The 16,840-nt window shown below is 38.5% G+C and overlaps 1 protein-coding gene across 3 annotated transcripts in view; it reads right to left on the bottom strand.

Moving 5' to 3' along the window:
* Window positions 1-16,840, bottom strand: part of LOC140211113 (contactin-4-like) — a 2,284,382-nt gene that overhangs the window by 1,901,759 nt on the left and 365,783 nt on the right. For all 3 annotated transcript variants that reach the window (XM_072280600.1, XM_072280598.1, XM_072280599.1), the window contains exon 2: window positions 14,977-15,072. The gene's annotated coding sequence lies outside the window, so the exon portion shown is untranslated. The remainder of the gene's footprint in view (window positions 1-14,976; window positions 15,073-16,840) is intronic.

Genomic DNA, 16,840 nt, shown 5'->3' on the forward strand with positions numbered 1-16,840 from the left:
CTGTTGCCTCTCTCTTATCCTTTATGTATCTACAAAAAAGAAAACTTTGGAATCTTCTTTTATATTGTTGGCTAGTTTGCTTTTGTATTTCATTTGCTCCTTCATAACTTTTTTAGTTGCCTCTGATGGCTTTTAAAGTTTTTCCAATTCTCTGGCTTCTCACTAATTTTCACCAGATTGTATACCTTGTTTTTATACTGCCCCTTGCTTCCCTTTTCAGCATGCTCACCTCAAACTCCCATTAGTGTCCTTCTTCTTCCTTGGGATTCTGAAAACTTTAATCATAAATGCAAATTATTTTCGCTTCTGAATTGTCTTTCTGTGGTGGTGAACAATATGGCAATAATAAGATGTGGCACAAAACTGATAGCATTAACAGAGGAATGCTATCAGTAGCTACTGCGAATGCTAATAGTATAGAATGTTAGGTGATGAAAATTAAAGAATGAATTTAATTTGGTGTTTTGGTTGTGACCAAGTGCCAAAAAGGTTTGATTGCAGCACAAAGCATTTGGCCAAGCCAACACTCACATGATACTGAGTATCCTCTCTCTCTACATTATCATATCAATTTATTCCTCTCACACATACTTAAATCAATCTTCAAGAATTATAAACCTATCAACTCAAACCTGACCTGGAGTGCTGATTGCATTTCCACAGACTGCCAATGCTGATTAGACATACTTCTTTCAAATAAAGAGCAAATTTATTGATCCAGCTAGAAATGAACAAAATCTATTTATTTCCCCATTGTTTAAGGGTGTTAAGATGGTAAATATCTTTGGCTTCTTCCTTTGGTTTCTACCTGCCTATCTGATATGTTCACTGCCAGTCAGATACAAATTGGAAAATCATTATCGTGAATATTAATCAACTAAAACTATGATGTTGCCAATTTGCTAACAAGGCAACAGTGTGGAATAATATATTGATAACAATTTTAAAAATTACCAGAAACAGAAACTGCCATTAACACTGAGATCTGGAGTTCCTGACAGGAGCAGCTGTGGCTGTAAAATTCATGTGGAACAGAATAAACTGATAAAAGATGGCTCCAAGAAATTTTCAATGCTAGCTGAAAGTCATTAACATCAACAGTATCATAAATCAAATTCACTGAAATTTAAGCTTTCAGCGATAATGAAACCTAGGCTTCTCCATTTTATCATATTCCCTACATGCATCAGTGATGTTCAGAGTATTTTTTTCTGAACGAGCAAGCCTAATGCCAATGCAGATGCACAATTATCATCCTTATTAAGCACTGAAGTTTATTTTTGAAATGTAAACATCATTTGCAGAATAAAAGTTTATCATGTTTTCATATTCAATGAAAATATAATTGCAACTTCATAGACCAAAAAGAAAATATCTTTATTAAAACCTGCAAATACTTGATACCTGCACAACATCTGATCAGATAATTCAACTAATCTTACCGGTATGCTCAAAATTAAAATACATATTGGGTCAGTAGTTTGTCTTTGTGCTTCAAACAAAGGAGCAGAAGCATATTCCAAAATTCAGCTTTTGGAACTTAGGCGTTCCTTGGGAAACACTTTCTGAGCACCAATCCCCCCAAAGATTGACTACCCCTTGAACCGTTCTAGTCCATCATAAATTTCCTTTGGAGTTCCAAACTTCCAAAGCTTTATAATTGTGGATGCCTTAGGACTCCTGAGTGATGGGAGGTCTCATTCTGAGTGAGAATCTGAGAAGGACCAATGTCACTGTCTTTGCCTGGCATTCACTGAGGACAATTAAATGAAGGCAGAGGCTGATTATATTTTAATTCCCCTTTCTTGCTAGTTTATTGACAATAAAATGGTTATGCTTCACAGATGCTACTTCTTTGTGCAGAACTATCTCGAGAACACAGCCAAGAAACATCACCAAATATTTTCATATCAATCAGTTATAAAGTGGAGGAAATAACTTCATAATCATATGCGCGGTCTAGTTATGTGTTCTTCAGTACATGCTAATGATGTTTGTGATGTCTGTCTACACAGTTTAGGATTCTAGAAACAAGCAATGTTGGTAGAAGAGGGTATAAAATGGTGCTAAATAGACAGAAAGCAGTCATCAAGTGATACATGCGATGGTTTTGCCCATTTTGTCTGATGATGAGATGCTTAAAAGAATTTAAGCAGCTGGTCTTGAAAAAAAGATGAAAGCTTAATTCTATCCTCTTAACTGAATTTGCCAAGCTCCACATTTAGCAGTTGTCTGCTGAAATTAAATTTAGTGCTATGGTTAAGTTGCTATTCTAGCAGAGAGAGTTTCTTTATTTCAATTTAATTGAAAATGTTATCAACTCAATTCCAAAACCATCAAGACATAAGATATTTATTATGTAACAAATCACCAGGTGTTAAAATGTTGGAATAACACCAGTCTATTGTTCTTCCAACTATTGATTAATAACTGCTTTTGTTCATTTTCAAAAAGGACAAACTGTACTGAAATTGCAAATCTATAATACTCAAGCAATTGGACTTTTACAAATTACACCAACAATAACCTTATACTAATACATCATTCTCTTCATACCTGACATATTTCTAGGTACTATCAATTGTGGGAAATCCAGATTCACAAAACTTTAGGCCAATTAGTATCTAATTTTACAGATGAAGCTGCTTAATTAGCATTTTACAACAGATTTGACTAATTTATATTAGGTGAATTTCAACAGCTCAATTTGATGGCACCATCAGACACATAACCTCCTCCTTCTTCTTTCAGCATTCCAAAGAGACTTTTCATTCCAGAACTTTGTGCTTCACTCTTCTATTCCTATTGATAACTACTCCCTTCACCTTATTATTTCCCATTCAACCAGAGGAGGAACAAAATCATAAGACAAAGGAGCAGAATTATGTCATTTAGCCTGTCATGTCTGCTCTGCCATTTGATCACAGCTGTAAACCAGCTCTTTTCTTTTTCCCTTACCAGTTACCCACAACTTTTCATTCTCTTCAAGCCTCTGAAGGTCCAACTGCCTGCTTAACACCACCCCATAAACCTCAGATGTCTTATAGCACTTCTGGCCTGGAGGATGAACACTCACAGGTGCATACCTACTGCATCTTGGGAAAAGACATGCCAAGTGCAGCTGAGTTGGAAACCTGGCATTCCTGCAGCGGTGAACAGTGATCTGGTGGCTGTGTGCCTTGCAGTGAACTGCAATGGTTGCCTATGTGGGTAGGAGTTGGATGGGCAGGAGTGACTGGTGCTCAGGCCAGAACCGTGAGTGTGGTCCATTGCAGAGCCTGGCCGCCACATGCTCCACAGACAACCCAGATCTTACAGTTTCTCTTGTCACTTGCTGCTGTCTCCCCTGCTTGTTGTTTGGCTGCACACTCTCCTCAGCCTGGAACTCCCCCTGTGCCAGAGACCTGAACAGTCATGGGGAGAGAAATTTCCAAGCTGAGGAAATTTCCCATAAACAAAGTGACAGATGTTGATTTACATCTGACAAGAGAGACAGGAGGATATGGGCATTGGACCAGCATACAGAGAAGGTGCTCCTGGTCCCTAGCACACTCCCCGTGCAGAACAAAATGCAGATCCAGTCTACTTCTGATGCTGTAACCCCACTACTTATCCTATCCCTCACAGGCAACCACTGCACATTTTCTCAGAGGCTCAGCCCACACCCACTCCTGCAGTAAGGATGTCATTTGAGCCATTCATTGCTATAGGTGTACCAGTGATGTGCTAAGTCATAAAACAGGTACCCAGCACAGCGGCACTATCAGTAAGACATGGCAGCACAAGTAAAACTAGAACCATTGCTGTCAGTACTGATTTCATTAGTTGCCAGACAACATAGTTGGTGGCAGTGTATGTAATATCTGATCTTTCTGTTGTGGAAGTTACTGTAACTTGCCAATGAAGCTCACTTGCAATAACGAGAAATCAAATGCTCCTACCTGGGCACACTGGTAACTTCTCAGATTACTGCCAACACACTGGTCACCCCAAACCACAACTCAAACAGTTGGACCAATAAAGGTTACTACAGGCAGAAATCTGCAGATGCTGGAAGATTTTTCATCTGCTCCCAATGAAGTAGGAAAGGAGCAGGCTTCTCAAACAGAGGCACATACTGCATCCATCTGATTTTTCACTCCATTCATTGGGATGCAATGAAGATGTGAGGCCGTATAACAAGTCAGCTAGTAGAGCTGTTGCCTCAGAGCACCAAAGGTCCACCTTGACCTCGAGTGCTGTCCATGTAGAGTTTGCAAATTCTGTCGTCATCTGGACTTCCTCCAGATATTCTGGTCTCTTTGCATATCCTAAACTCATGTGAGTTGGTAGGTTATTTGATCATGGTAAATTGTCCCGACTATGCCTGCGACCAGTAAGAAGTTCTAGAACAAGAGGGCATGACTTCAGGATTGAAGGATGTCCATTTTGAATGGGGATGCGGAAAAATTACTTTAGTCATAGGGTGGTAAATCTGTGGAATTTGTTGCCACGAGCAGCTCTGGAGGCCAAACAGTGGGTGTATTTAAGGCAGAGATAGATAGGTTCTTGATTAGCCAGGGCATCAAAGGTTATGGGGTGAAGGCAGGGGAATGGGGATGACTGGAAGAACTGGATCAGCCCATGACTGAATGGCAGAGCAGACTGGATGGGCTGAATGGTCTAATTCTGCTCCTATTTCTTATCGTCTTATGGTCTTATAGAATCTGGGGGAAGCTGATGAGAATATGGGGAAAATAAAATAGAAAATTCCATTAACATAGGATGGGTGTAAATGGGTGGTAGATAGTCGGCTCAGTGGGATGAAGGATTTGTTTCCATCTCAGATTTCTCTGTGACTCTAAATCAGTGAGGTCTCACTGGCCTCCTTGAGGAAAAGGAGGTGGGGCATGTCTAGGATGGGAGTTTGCCATTCTGCCTGACTCCAGCACACCAAAGCTTCTGTTCAACTGAACTAAAATTCTACCCAGCCCTAAAAGTACAAAATACCTGACATAACCACAGCAGGTCACTTTGGCGAAAGGATGATAGCAGAAGCAAAATGAAAGTTATGCCAGTAAGGTACTTTTGAATCAAGTTTATAGAAACATAATTTCAGCATTGAATTGTATTGCTGAATTCCTCCAGTTCCAGGCAATTCTATTGAATTGCCTGGAACTGGTAAAGCAGAATCTCCTTAAAGCTGAGAAAATGTAATTTTTGTTGAGCAAGATATGTGTGTTTCACACTCAGTGATGATGTAGAGGGTGCTGGCTTATCGACAGTGAGACTTTTCAGGCAAACTTACAAACAGAATGACAGGTGCACAAGCCACTGGAGATCCCAGTGAGAAATTTTAAAGAAAATGGGATATATTTACCTAAAAGGGTATGGGAGGGGAGGTGGTGGTCATGCAGGTGGAAATGGGAGGGATGGGAATGAAGTCTCTTTTGTTCCTTTTGCAGACTACAATGGTCCACGATACCCATGTCCAAATATCAACTTTCTCCAATTGGTATATACGGTAGGTATCCAGCAAGTCCACAACACTTACTGTTTTTAGGCAATGTCCTCAATTTTCAGAATAAAGTTTTCTTGACTTTATTCCCAAAAGTTTACGAATGTACATCAGAAAATCTCTTCAAATCAACAACAGTAAATGTTGACACAAGGGAAATTACCATGTTGTCCCAAGTTTTCTTATCAGAATCACTATTTTTATTTAGGTCTCAATCTCAACATCTGTATGATGGACATCAGTTTGCAGATAATATATAGTACATTATGTCAGTCATTTCAGAAAGATATGGTATGAAGAATACTTTGGTTGAATTGAGTTGCTATTAATTTGAAAAAGTTTCAATTTGAAAATAAACTCTCAGGAAAATGGCAGTATCAACTAAATGCAATATTTAGTTGAAAGAATCGAGATGAAAGACTTCAATTTTCCAAATTATTGGAAGAGGCATGACAAGTTGATGAAGCTGTCAATAAAAGACATGGGAACCTTGGCTTTATAATTAAAAACAAGCAGTACAAAACTGAAATGTTACAATAAATCTTTTGATAGTATTCATTAAACCTCAGCTACAATATTGACCATAACCCAAACCATTTCAGGAGTGATTTCATTCAGAGATGTGAAGGCTGCTCAAACTGGAATTGTTCCTACCACAAGGATAAAGGAGAGCTAAAATAAAATCACAAGTGGGTTTGATACAAAGATGTAGTTTCAAATGCTAGGACAATTGGTATTCAAAGAAAACGGGCTTAAGATATGATTTTATTTACTGCTCATGGTCATCACTGGAAAAGCCAGTATTTTCATTCGTGTTTACTGTTGAGGTAGTGTGGATAACCGTTTTCTGGAAACAAATTCACCTGTATTAACATTGTTTCAATAGTCATGTAAATGGATATATGGTAAAAAGGGATAAAAGAAATTGCAGGGAATAGACAAAAAGGACGAGCAATGTAATGTACCACAAATTCTCTTGAATGTACTTCGAGAAAAATAGCCTCTGTTTATATTGCAGCATTCCATCTCATAAGCTCTTCTCCTCCATCAGCAATACCATAGTTTCTCTATCAATTATTTTTCTCAAAATATGATTCCAAAGCTAAACAATTCTCTGTGTAAAGAAGTTCATGCTGCCATCTCTTCTTAAATCTCTTGCCTTGAATCTTTTTCCTGTGGTCTCTCGTTTCCTTCACTCAAATACTAATCTCTACATAGTTCGGTCTTAAGAGCTTTAAGAAAGAATTAATCTGGTTTGTAACAAATAAAAAAAATCAATTTGCAAGCCAACACAATTAAAGGTTCATGTAATTGTCTGTAATAGACAAAATTCAAAGGTATCAGTGCAGTACTGGCTGTGCCCATTATACAGGTATATTACAATGGTACTAACAAATACAAAAATACACAACTAAGATTAAAAAAAAAGCTAACATGATGTAGGAGACAAGAGAGCTGAAATTGTATTGTATCATGCAACTTTTATGTGGACTACAAAACTGAGGATTATTTGAAGGTAATTTGGTACTTACTGTGAGGCTTAACTTTGTGATTTTTCTTCCCGCAGCTCCTTGCAGTGACTTCCAACAGTGTGTGATACACACCTGCACAAGGCTTACAAGACTTATATATAAAAAGCATGGCCAGATCATCAGGACCACTTCAGGCAATCTTTCAATTATAACCCTCATACACCAAATGCCTCTTCTTCAGAGACTCCAAAATCATTTCCTTCCCCTTTGTAACGACAATCCCCAAATGTATTGTAAGCTTGACTCTAACCTCCAACTTGATCACAACAGTATCCATGGCCAGCTAATCATGAATGCCCGATTCTCGATCCCAATATATCAGCCCTCCTTAACTCCTCAAACTGCAGCTCTAAGTCCCTCCAACCCCATCAGTTACTCACAAATTTTTGTCCCAAAGTCAAATAGCCCAATTTGTCACCTACCTGACTTACCTTGTACGGTTTACAAAGGCCCTGCTTAAAACAAGATTGATCACCGCCATGGTAGGTTTATCCCATGAGGAAACCTCAAGTAGTCTGAGGTTATATGTTCTTAGATTGAGAAGAACAGGAGGTGATGTCACTGTAACATAGGGGAGTTGCAGGGATAAGGTCTTCCATGCTTAGGTATCTTGGGTTCACACCTCTAAAAGGATTAACCAGTCAGGAATGAGGGGACAAGAAATTTGTTCATCCAAGGGGGAAATAAATCTTTGATATTCTCTACCTGAGAGGGTTGTGGGTTCCCAATAAATCCATTAAGGTCTAAGATAATAAATGTTAAGACAGCAAAGGAATCAAATGATTTGGTGCTACAGCAGTGTAGAAAAGTGGTACTAAGTTAGGTCATCTCAATTATTTGAGAGCAGATTCTAGTGGCTGAATAGTCTACTCTGGCTCCCATTTTTTATGTTTGTTTACGAAGATTTTGCCATTGGAAATCAATTGTCATTTAGAAGTCACATAGAAAGCAGTGGTTTAAAAAAAAAGTTTCAAAATTGGCATTTTACATGATTGATATATAAAAATGACTAATAATATAACAGGGTGATATTTCAACAACCCCACCCCCAATGAATATGAGATGATGAGATAATGTTATACATTAACTCGAGTGGCATTGATCCAGTGTCAACAATACTGGAAAAAAAAGCTGTTATTTTGTTCTCTGTTGATTTGAATTAGGTCTTTGAAGCAGCATCAATAGAGTATAATTTTCACTTTCAACTTAATGCATGTAAATGGTTAAAATAAATCAAAAAACTGTCCCTATATCCTTCTGTGTAAAAGTGCACTTTCTGATAACATTCCTGAATAATCTAATTCTAGTTCAAAGATTGTGCTTTTTTTCCCAGGTTTCCTCCACTGGATAAAATAATTTCTCTGTATCAGTCTGAGACATTCTTTGAGGCAGTTCAATTGGATCACATCCTTTTAACATGCAAGAACATGCAAATCAAATTTATCAAAGTTTTTCTTAATTTAACCCTTTTTTGTCCTGTTAGTATTCTGTTGAATATTTGACATTGTCCAACAGTAGACCATATATCCCACCTGAGATACACTGCCTCCAACAGAATGCAACATATCAGTTGAGCCCTTAAGCAAGGCTACTGAATAGTGAAGTATACGGATGCTAGAAATTTTGTGAATCCTGTAGAATTTTCTCTATTTCTGCATAAATGTGACTTAAAATGTGATCAGATCTTCACACAAGTCCTAAACCTAGAGAAATAGAACACAATTCAATAAATAACACACAAACATCATACTTGTTCATTTATTTATTGAGAAAAATGATCCAATATTATATATATTTGTTGGAAAAAGTAGGTGAACCTCCAGGCTGATGCCTTCTACAAAAGCTATTTGGAGTGAGATGCTCCAATCAATGAGATGAGATTGGAGGTGGGGGTTGTAGAGGTGCCCTGCTCTATAAAAACCGACAGAGCCTGCTCTTCTCAAGAAAGCCCTGTTTATATGCACCACACCTCGATCAAAACAGCTTTCAAAGGACCTTAGAAGAAGACTTGCAGAAATGCATGAAGCTGGAAAATGCTATAAAAGTACTTCTGAAGACCTGAGTGTTCATCATTCCAAAGTAAAGAGAAATTGCCTACAAATGAAGTAAACTCAGGACTGTTACTACTCTCCCTAGAAGTTAGTATCCTGCAAAGATCACACCAAGAGCACAACGTGCAATGCTGAAGGAGTGAAAATGAACCCAATGGTAACAGCAAAACACATGCAGAAATCTCTAGAACTTGCTAAAGTGTCTGTTCATGTGTCTGCTATAAGAAAATCACTGAACCAGATTAGTGTTCATGGAAGGACACCAGAAAGGGATCCACTGCTCTGCCAAAAAAAATTACTGCACATCTCAAGTTTGCAAAAGACAACCTGGATGTTCTACAATCTTCTGTGGACAGATGGAACAAAATTTGAACTTATTGGCAGAAATACACATTGTTATGTTTGGATGAAAAAGGGCACTGCACACCAATACCAAAGCCTCATCCCAACCGTGAAGCATAGCGGAAGGAGTGTCATGGTTTGGGGCTGCTTTGCTGGCTTAGAGCCTGGACAGTTTGCAATTACTGAGGGAACAATGAATTTAAAATTGTATGAAGATGGTTTACAGGAGAATGTCAGAGTAGCAGTCTGTCATCTGAAGCTTAATAGAAGTTGGATAATGCAACAGGACAATGATCCAAACGACAAGAATAAATCAACAAGACAATGGTTTTAAAAGAAGCAAATACATGATTTGGAATGGCTGAGTCAAAGTCCTGACCTTAATCCTATACAACATATTGTGGGAGGACCTGAGGCAAGCAGTTCATGCAAGGAAGACCACCAACATCCCAGAGTTGAAGCAGTTTCATAAGGAGGAATGGCCTAAAGTTCCTCCAAGGCAATGTGCAGGACTGATCAACAGTTACCGGAAATGTTTAGTTGAAGTTATTGTTGTACAACGGGGTCATACCAGTTACTGAAAGTAAAGCAAAGGTTTACATATTTTTCCAACAAATACATGTAATACTGAATCATTTTTCTCAATAACTCAATGAACAAGTATAATGTTTTTGGGTTATTTATTTAATTGGGTTCTCTTTATCTAGTTTTTTGGACTTACATGAAGATCTGATCATAATGTAGGTCATATTTATGCAGAAATAGAGATAATTCTACAGGGTTCACAAACTTTCTAGCACCAGTATAAGTAGGTTACTTTACAACTGCAGATAAACTTCAGCAATTTTGCATTCCAAATCTTTTGTGATCTTCTAAAAACAATCAATGAAAGTTGGTCTTTTTGAAGTCTTTGTAGTATCGCTGAAGCTTTTAACAATTTATGCACCCCTTACATCTGCAATCTTTTGGCAATGTAAGTAGTCTAATTTTACCATTCTTGGAACTTTTCACTTTGCCATGATCAATTGTGTCTGAAACAAAGAAACTATTGGAACTTCTACTTCTATTTGCACAGTGGGCCAGTTTAGCGGACGTGGATTTCAAATCCTTATTCTATCATCCAAGCAAGATAAAAACCTGAGCTTCAATGGAGTACAATTTGAAGCACAACTTTCAAGTTCCGAACAATCACACTACAATCTTTTAATTCCCTATTCTGTTCCTTGTATCTATAAATCAGTGGCTAACAGATGTCCTGTAGATTTGTAAGTACACAGTGCACTACAGCACAGGCCTTTTACCCATCTAGTCTTTCCGACCTGACTTTCTGCCTAATCCCATCTACCCGCACCCAGACTATAGCCCCCCATATCTCTTTCATCCATGCACCTATCCAAACTTCTCTTAAGTGTTTCATTCGAACCTGCATCCATCACTTCCATTGGCAGCTCGTTCCACACTTGCATAATCTCTCAGTGAAGAAGCTCTCCCTCAGATTCCCTTTGAATATTTGACCTTACATATTAAACCCATGACATCTGGTTCTAGACTCACCCAAATGGAGGGAAAAGGCCTGCACGCATTTACCCTATTTATACCCTTCATAATTTTGCATATCCCTGTAACATCTCTCTTCACTCTCCTGCGTTACAGTGAATAAAGTGCAAACCTATGCAATCTTTCCTATAGATCGGGACTAATGCCCCAGCAACATCTTTGTAAATTTTCTCTGCTGTCTTTCAATCTTTCCTGGAGGTAGGTGACCAGAACTACACACTACACTCCAAATTCAGCCTCACAAATGTCTCATACAACTTATTGACAACAATCCTACCCCTGTACTCAATGATCTGATTTATAAAGGCCAATGTGGCATAAGATGTTCTAATCATTCTATCTGTAGTACCTGTGATATCACTTTCACGCAATCATAGATCTGTATTCCCAGATCCCTTTGTTCTACCACACACCTCAGTGCTCTACCATTCACTGTGTAAGTTTGACCATGTTTTTCCTCGTAAAGTGCAACACCTCACACATGTCTGCATTAAATTCTGTCTGCCATTTTTCAGCCCATTTTCATAGCTGGTTCAGACCCTGCTGTAAGCTTTGATAACCTTCACTGTCCACTACATCCCCAATCTTGGTGTCATCTCCAAATATGTTGTCCCAGTTTATCACATTATTGTCTAAGTCATTAAAAATAGACGACAAACAACAATGGACCCAGCACTGCTCCCTGCAGCACACCACTAGTCACTGGCCTCTAGTCAGACAGACAATCATTTACTACTGAAGTCCATGAACTTCTCAACGACTGACGCTAAGACAACAGGCCCTTAATTTTATGGTTTCTTCCATTCTTTTATTCTAGAAATTAAAAAGACATTTTCAGTTTACAAATCCAAGCCAATTTCCTGTATCAAAAAGTCCCTGGAAAATGACCAGCCCAACTGCAATTTCTCTCAAAAAATTAACCCTATAGCATTTTGTTCTGTAACTATACCAACTTTTGGAATAGTTAGAGACTCGGAGGGGCTCGGACTCAAAGTCAAGATGGTGCTAAACGGCAACTACTTTTCTTGCATCTTTGGAAACAGCTCTATTTCTATCTTTGATATCTGCTTTTCCCTTTTCAAGGTTCTTTTGAAGGCCCGGACCTGGCATTACACTCTGACTTTGGTTCTTTGTGGGAATGGGGCCTGCTCTCAGGGCCTCACGACCAACCGCTTTTTGATATCCCAAGGACGCAGCCTGGAAGACTATCATGCATTCAGGGTGCCGGATTTTCGTGTCTCTGCGGACGTACTGATTCTAGGCTGGTGCCTCTGACTGAGGCGTCACAGCAGAACACGGAACATCTGAAGCAATGGGTTAGCTGGCGGGGATTGGGTGTCCAAAGATCTGAGCCTTTCTAGGGCCGACTTTCTGGGCACAGAGCTCGGACAAAGCAATGCAACAGACTTTTAACATCGTAAATCAGTGAGTTGTTTGTTATGTCTCCCCTCTCACTGTGAAATGGGGACACCTCTTTTTCCCTTATCAGAGAGAGAGAGAGAGAGAGAGAGAGAGAGAGAGAGAGAGAGAGAGAGAGAGAGAGAGAGAGAGAGCCTGTGGTATGTAGAATTACTAGGTGAATGAGTAGTCATTGGGGTAAGGCAAGTCTGTGTCTTTATGGATGCTTGCTGCACGCTTGAGTGCTCGGTGAAGGGCGCTGGTTTTATGCTTTTTTGCTGGTGGGGGAGGAATGGGGTCATTGCCTTGCTGCTGCTTGTGCATGGGGGGGGTAGTTGGGGGGGCTTTGGGGTTCTAACATTTAACTGTCATTCATTCTTTGGGGTACTCCTCTGTTTTTGTGGATGCTTGCGTAGGAAAAGAATTTCAGGATTATATTGTATACATTTCTCTAACATTAAATGTACCCATTGAAACCTATTGAAATCTATTTTACCAATTATGCTATACTCCTTTTCCAATCCATGAACATTAACATACCCAGTTACAACTGCATTGTTTTGGTTTTCCTGATGTTTTGCGAGATATTCATCTCTGTGCTTTATAATTATCAGATCAATAAGTACCTCCCAGGGGCTAGTGTGTCTTCCTCAGACATCCCACCCTGCAAAAACTCATTTCAGGGAGGTAGTACCACCATTTCAGGGAGGTAGCACCCCCGCCCCCCGCAACCCCATATACCCGCCCCTCCCCCCACCCCCGGTCGACCTCCAAAGGTGTATGTAATACTTTGTTTCATGATTTTGTCTAATCTGTAAACCAAGTTGGGTATATGCAGAAAATGTGACATTAAAATATGTACTTATATTATCATGTTTATTCAATTACAACTTTAAGCAAGTCTACAGGGAGTTTGGCCTATTCACGTAGGACATCAATAGAGTAGCTCCTTAGCAGCTAGCCAGCTATTTTAAACAACATTAGCTATGCTAATGAACAAATGACACCTGTTAATCTCACCCCAACATGTCTTTTACATTTTAACCCACCATAGGCAATAGAAAAGTCACTGTTGCAAACAGTGCAGCGAGCAACACTGTCATTATTTTTGAGGTTGACTGTAAAGCCCGCCCACAGAGAAAACTGATAGGTCTACTCAGCACAAAGAGAGACCAATCTGGAGGCTCACTCTCGCTCTCCCTCTCCCTCTCCCTCTCAAAAAAATCGATTTCTGGGATATTGTATATAATTTCCGGGCGTCAGGGAGCTGCTATCAATATGTGGGAGACTCCCGGAACATCCGGGAGAGGTGGGATGTCTGCTTCCTTCACCCAGGACATGCGTTCATCTCATTGTATCATCAAGGAGGATGTACAGGGGCCTGAAGACACACAGTCAAGGTTTTAGGAACAGCTTCTTCCCCACTGCCATCAGATTTCTGAATGCACAATGAATCCATGTACACTACCTCACTAACTTCTTTCTTTTTATTTGCTTTCTTTTTGCACTGCTTATTTAATTTATTTATTTACAGTTTATATTTCTTACCATAATTTCAATAAAGGCATCCGTTAGTCTTGCGAGACCATGGATCTGCACCTGGAAAGTCTTCGCTCTCCAGGGCGCAGGCCTGGGCAAGGTTGTATGGAGGACCGGCAGTTGCCCATGCTGCAAGTCTCCCCTCTCCACAACACCGATGTTGTCCAAGGGAAGGACATGGGCCGATACAGCTTGGCACCAGTGTCATCGCAGAGCACTGTGTGGTTAAGTGCTTTATTCAACACACTGCCTCGGCTGGGGTTCAAACTCACGACCTTCAGATCGCTAGTCAAATGCCTTAACCACTTGGCCACGTGCCAAGTTTATAGTTTTTTAAGTTATGTATTTCAATGTACTGCTGCAACAAAACAGCTTATTTCACAACATACATATGCCAGGAATAGCAAACCTGATTCTGATTCTCCTCACATTTTCCCATGCTCTGAACATCTTTCTTCTCTCTCTACAGCAATGGTTCCCAACCTGGGTCCCACGGACCTCTCAGTTAATAGTAGGACTTCATAGCAGAGAAACATTGGAAACACCTGCTCCACAGTGATGCTGTTTGCCCTGCTGAATACCTAGACCAATTTCTGTTGTGCTTTTCCAGCATCCAAAGAATTCTACCTTTTTAAAGCCTGAACCACGGCTGGAACAATTGCTTATGAATTATGAACTTCTCTAGATACTTAATCAATAGATAAAACTAACAGAGATTGATTTATATATTCCAAATCAAGTCAGGACAAAAGGAAATGGTACTTAGGCTGATATAAACTGCAGACAAAAGAAAGGCAGTTATGATTTCAAAAGAGCCAAAATATCTCCAACATTCTTCATCTGCAGAGAGCTTAACTAACACTCTCATTCCAGCATAGTCAGGATAACAATTATTTTGTGCTGAGGTCAAATTTACCATCATCTGCAATCAACATGATGAGTTTTCTGAGCAACAACTGAGACCTTGCAGCGAAGAACGTAATGCATTTTGGACTTAAAAGAAAGACATAAATTAATATGACTACATTAGGCAATCTTGAGTGCTCAGTGGATTACTTACCAATTGAACTTGCAAAGGCTCTTTGAAATACTCAGATTTTCCTTCCCTCTAATTAGCTTTCTGCAGCACAATACGGTTTTGCTTTTTAAAGGCTCCCTGTTAAACAAATAATGGAAAATATATAATTCCTAATCAACAGAAGAGGTGCCATTAGGCCACAAATCACAAAAGCTTTTTAACAAATTGATTTCATTAATTTTAACCAATATCACTTCAGAACATCACTATAGGATCACAATGTACACATGTTCAGAGGCTTTTATGTGATGCATAAATTGCTACTCAGACAGAGGGCAAACATTATTTGTTGTCATTGAAAAAAGCTCTAAGATGTTGCAAGATTTGTTAAGGGGCTTTAATTTCACTTAGCTCAGATACAGAACTCAACAAGATACAAATAAATATTTTGATTTATTTTGCTTTTTCTGTACAGATAAGTACACCTCAAACATTGCAATCACCATAAAAAAGAGTACCAAATTATTTCAAATCTATAACAACAAGTCTGGATAAAATATAGGGCTGTGCTCACAATTAGAATTGGATTATTATAATATTTATATGTATTATAACACATCATAATATAATCAATGTAAGTTTAACATTCAATGGCAGCTCACTAATTTTATGTGTATTTCTGCTTGTACTAAATTTACAGAATTAAAGCTGTTATTTCAGATAAACTTTTAATATTACACTTTCCATAAAGTTGAGAAAACTTTTATATAAGTTTATTAAAATTTTCAGTTTACTTATACATTCAAGATCGAAGGACAACCAACTGCTCAGACAGAGTAGGTAAGGGGCTTCCAACTGATAACTCTCTTCAATAGTTTGTGAAAAAGTTATGTGGTTCATGCTTGCAATTTTGCAAAGTCCCTGACTGCTGCTGACTGGAGTTTCATCAGTTACACACTGCTGCTATACCTATACAGGGGCATCTGTCCATTTAATCTGGGAACAGTTCTCTGAAAGGTTAAGAACATTTCTTGCAAAATTTTATTTTTGCATTCATTGGAGTCAAAGATTATCTTTGGTGTAAGTTGGTCCCTATGTATTAATGGCACCAAGAACTTTATCCTTTAGTACTGATCGCACCTACAAAACATTCTAACATTTCAAATGATATTCCAGCATATATACTTCAATTTTATCCCCAATCAATTCCCAGTTATTTATTCCCCAGATTTAAAGATTGCCTACACAAGTAAAATTTCAGTTATAAGGTGTATGTGTAATAATTTCACAGCTCAAGTTTACTGCAGCATGAACATTTTCTTTGCATAATGGCTTGCGATTAGCTTAATATAGATTTATTTAAAGATGATCAGAAAAAGACCCAATTATATGTTTTGTGGTCATTGAATCTGGAATGGAAAATCCATTTGTCACTATATCCATTTTAAAATGTTTGATTTAATTAAGTATTCATAAAGACTTTTTAAAAAGAAAATGTAACCCAATGGAGTCTCCTTTTTCTGATCCACCTTATATCAGCAACAATAAAGTGTCTAATTCATTGACATATCTTTTGTCTTAACCTCTTAAGCTAGCTCCAATAATCTAAGAAACAAAATTAATTTCCAGAAGAATGGTTAATAACTGAAATCAACTCAATTTTAAAAAAAATGGTTTGACTAATCTAATAACTTATTTAATCAAATGGAGAAGGTTGAAAGTATAATTCAGCTCCTCAAACCAGCACCATCAATGGAAACTCAGAACAGCCAATTTGAGAGCTCTGTGGAACTCCACAAGGTGTAAAGATGTATCATGTCACAAATAAGCTAGAAGAGTTATGTCAGAATTGTGAAATATTTAGATATTTACTTGATCCTGGCCAAATTAATTTCATATCTGGATC

The sequence above is a fragment of the Mobula birostris genome, chromosome 16 (genome assembly GCF_030028105.1).
Source record: "Mobula birostris isolate sMobBir1 chromosome 16, sMobBir1.hap1, whole genome shotgun sequence".
Classification (NCBI taxonomy): domain Eukaryota; kingdom Metazoa; phylum Chordata; class Chondrichthyes; order Myliobatiformes; family Myliobatidae; genus Mobula; species Mobula birostris.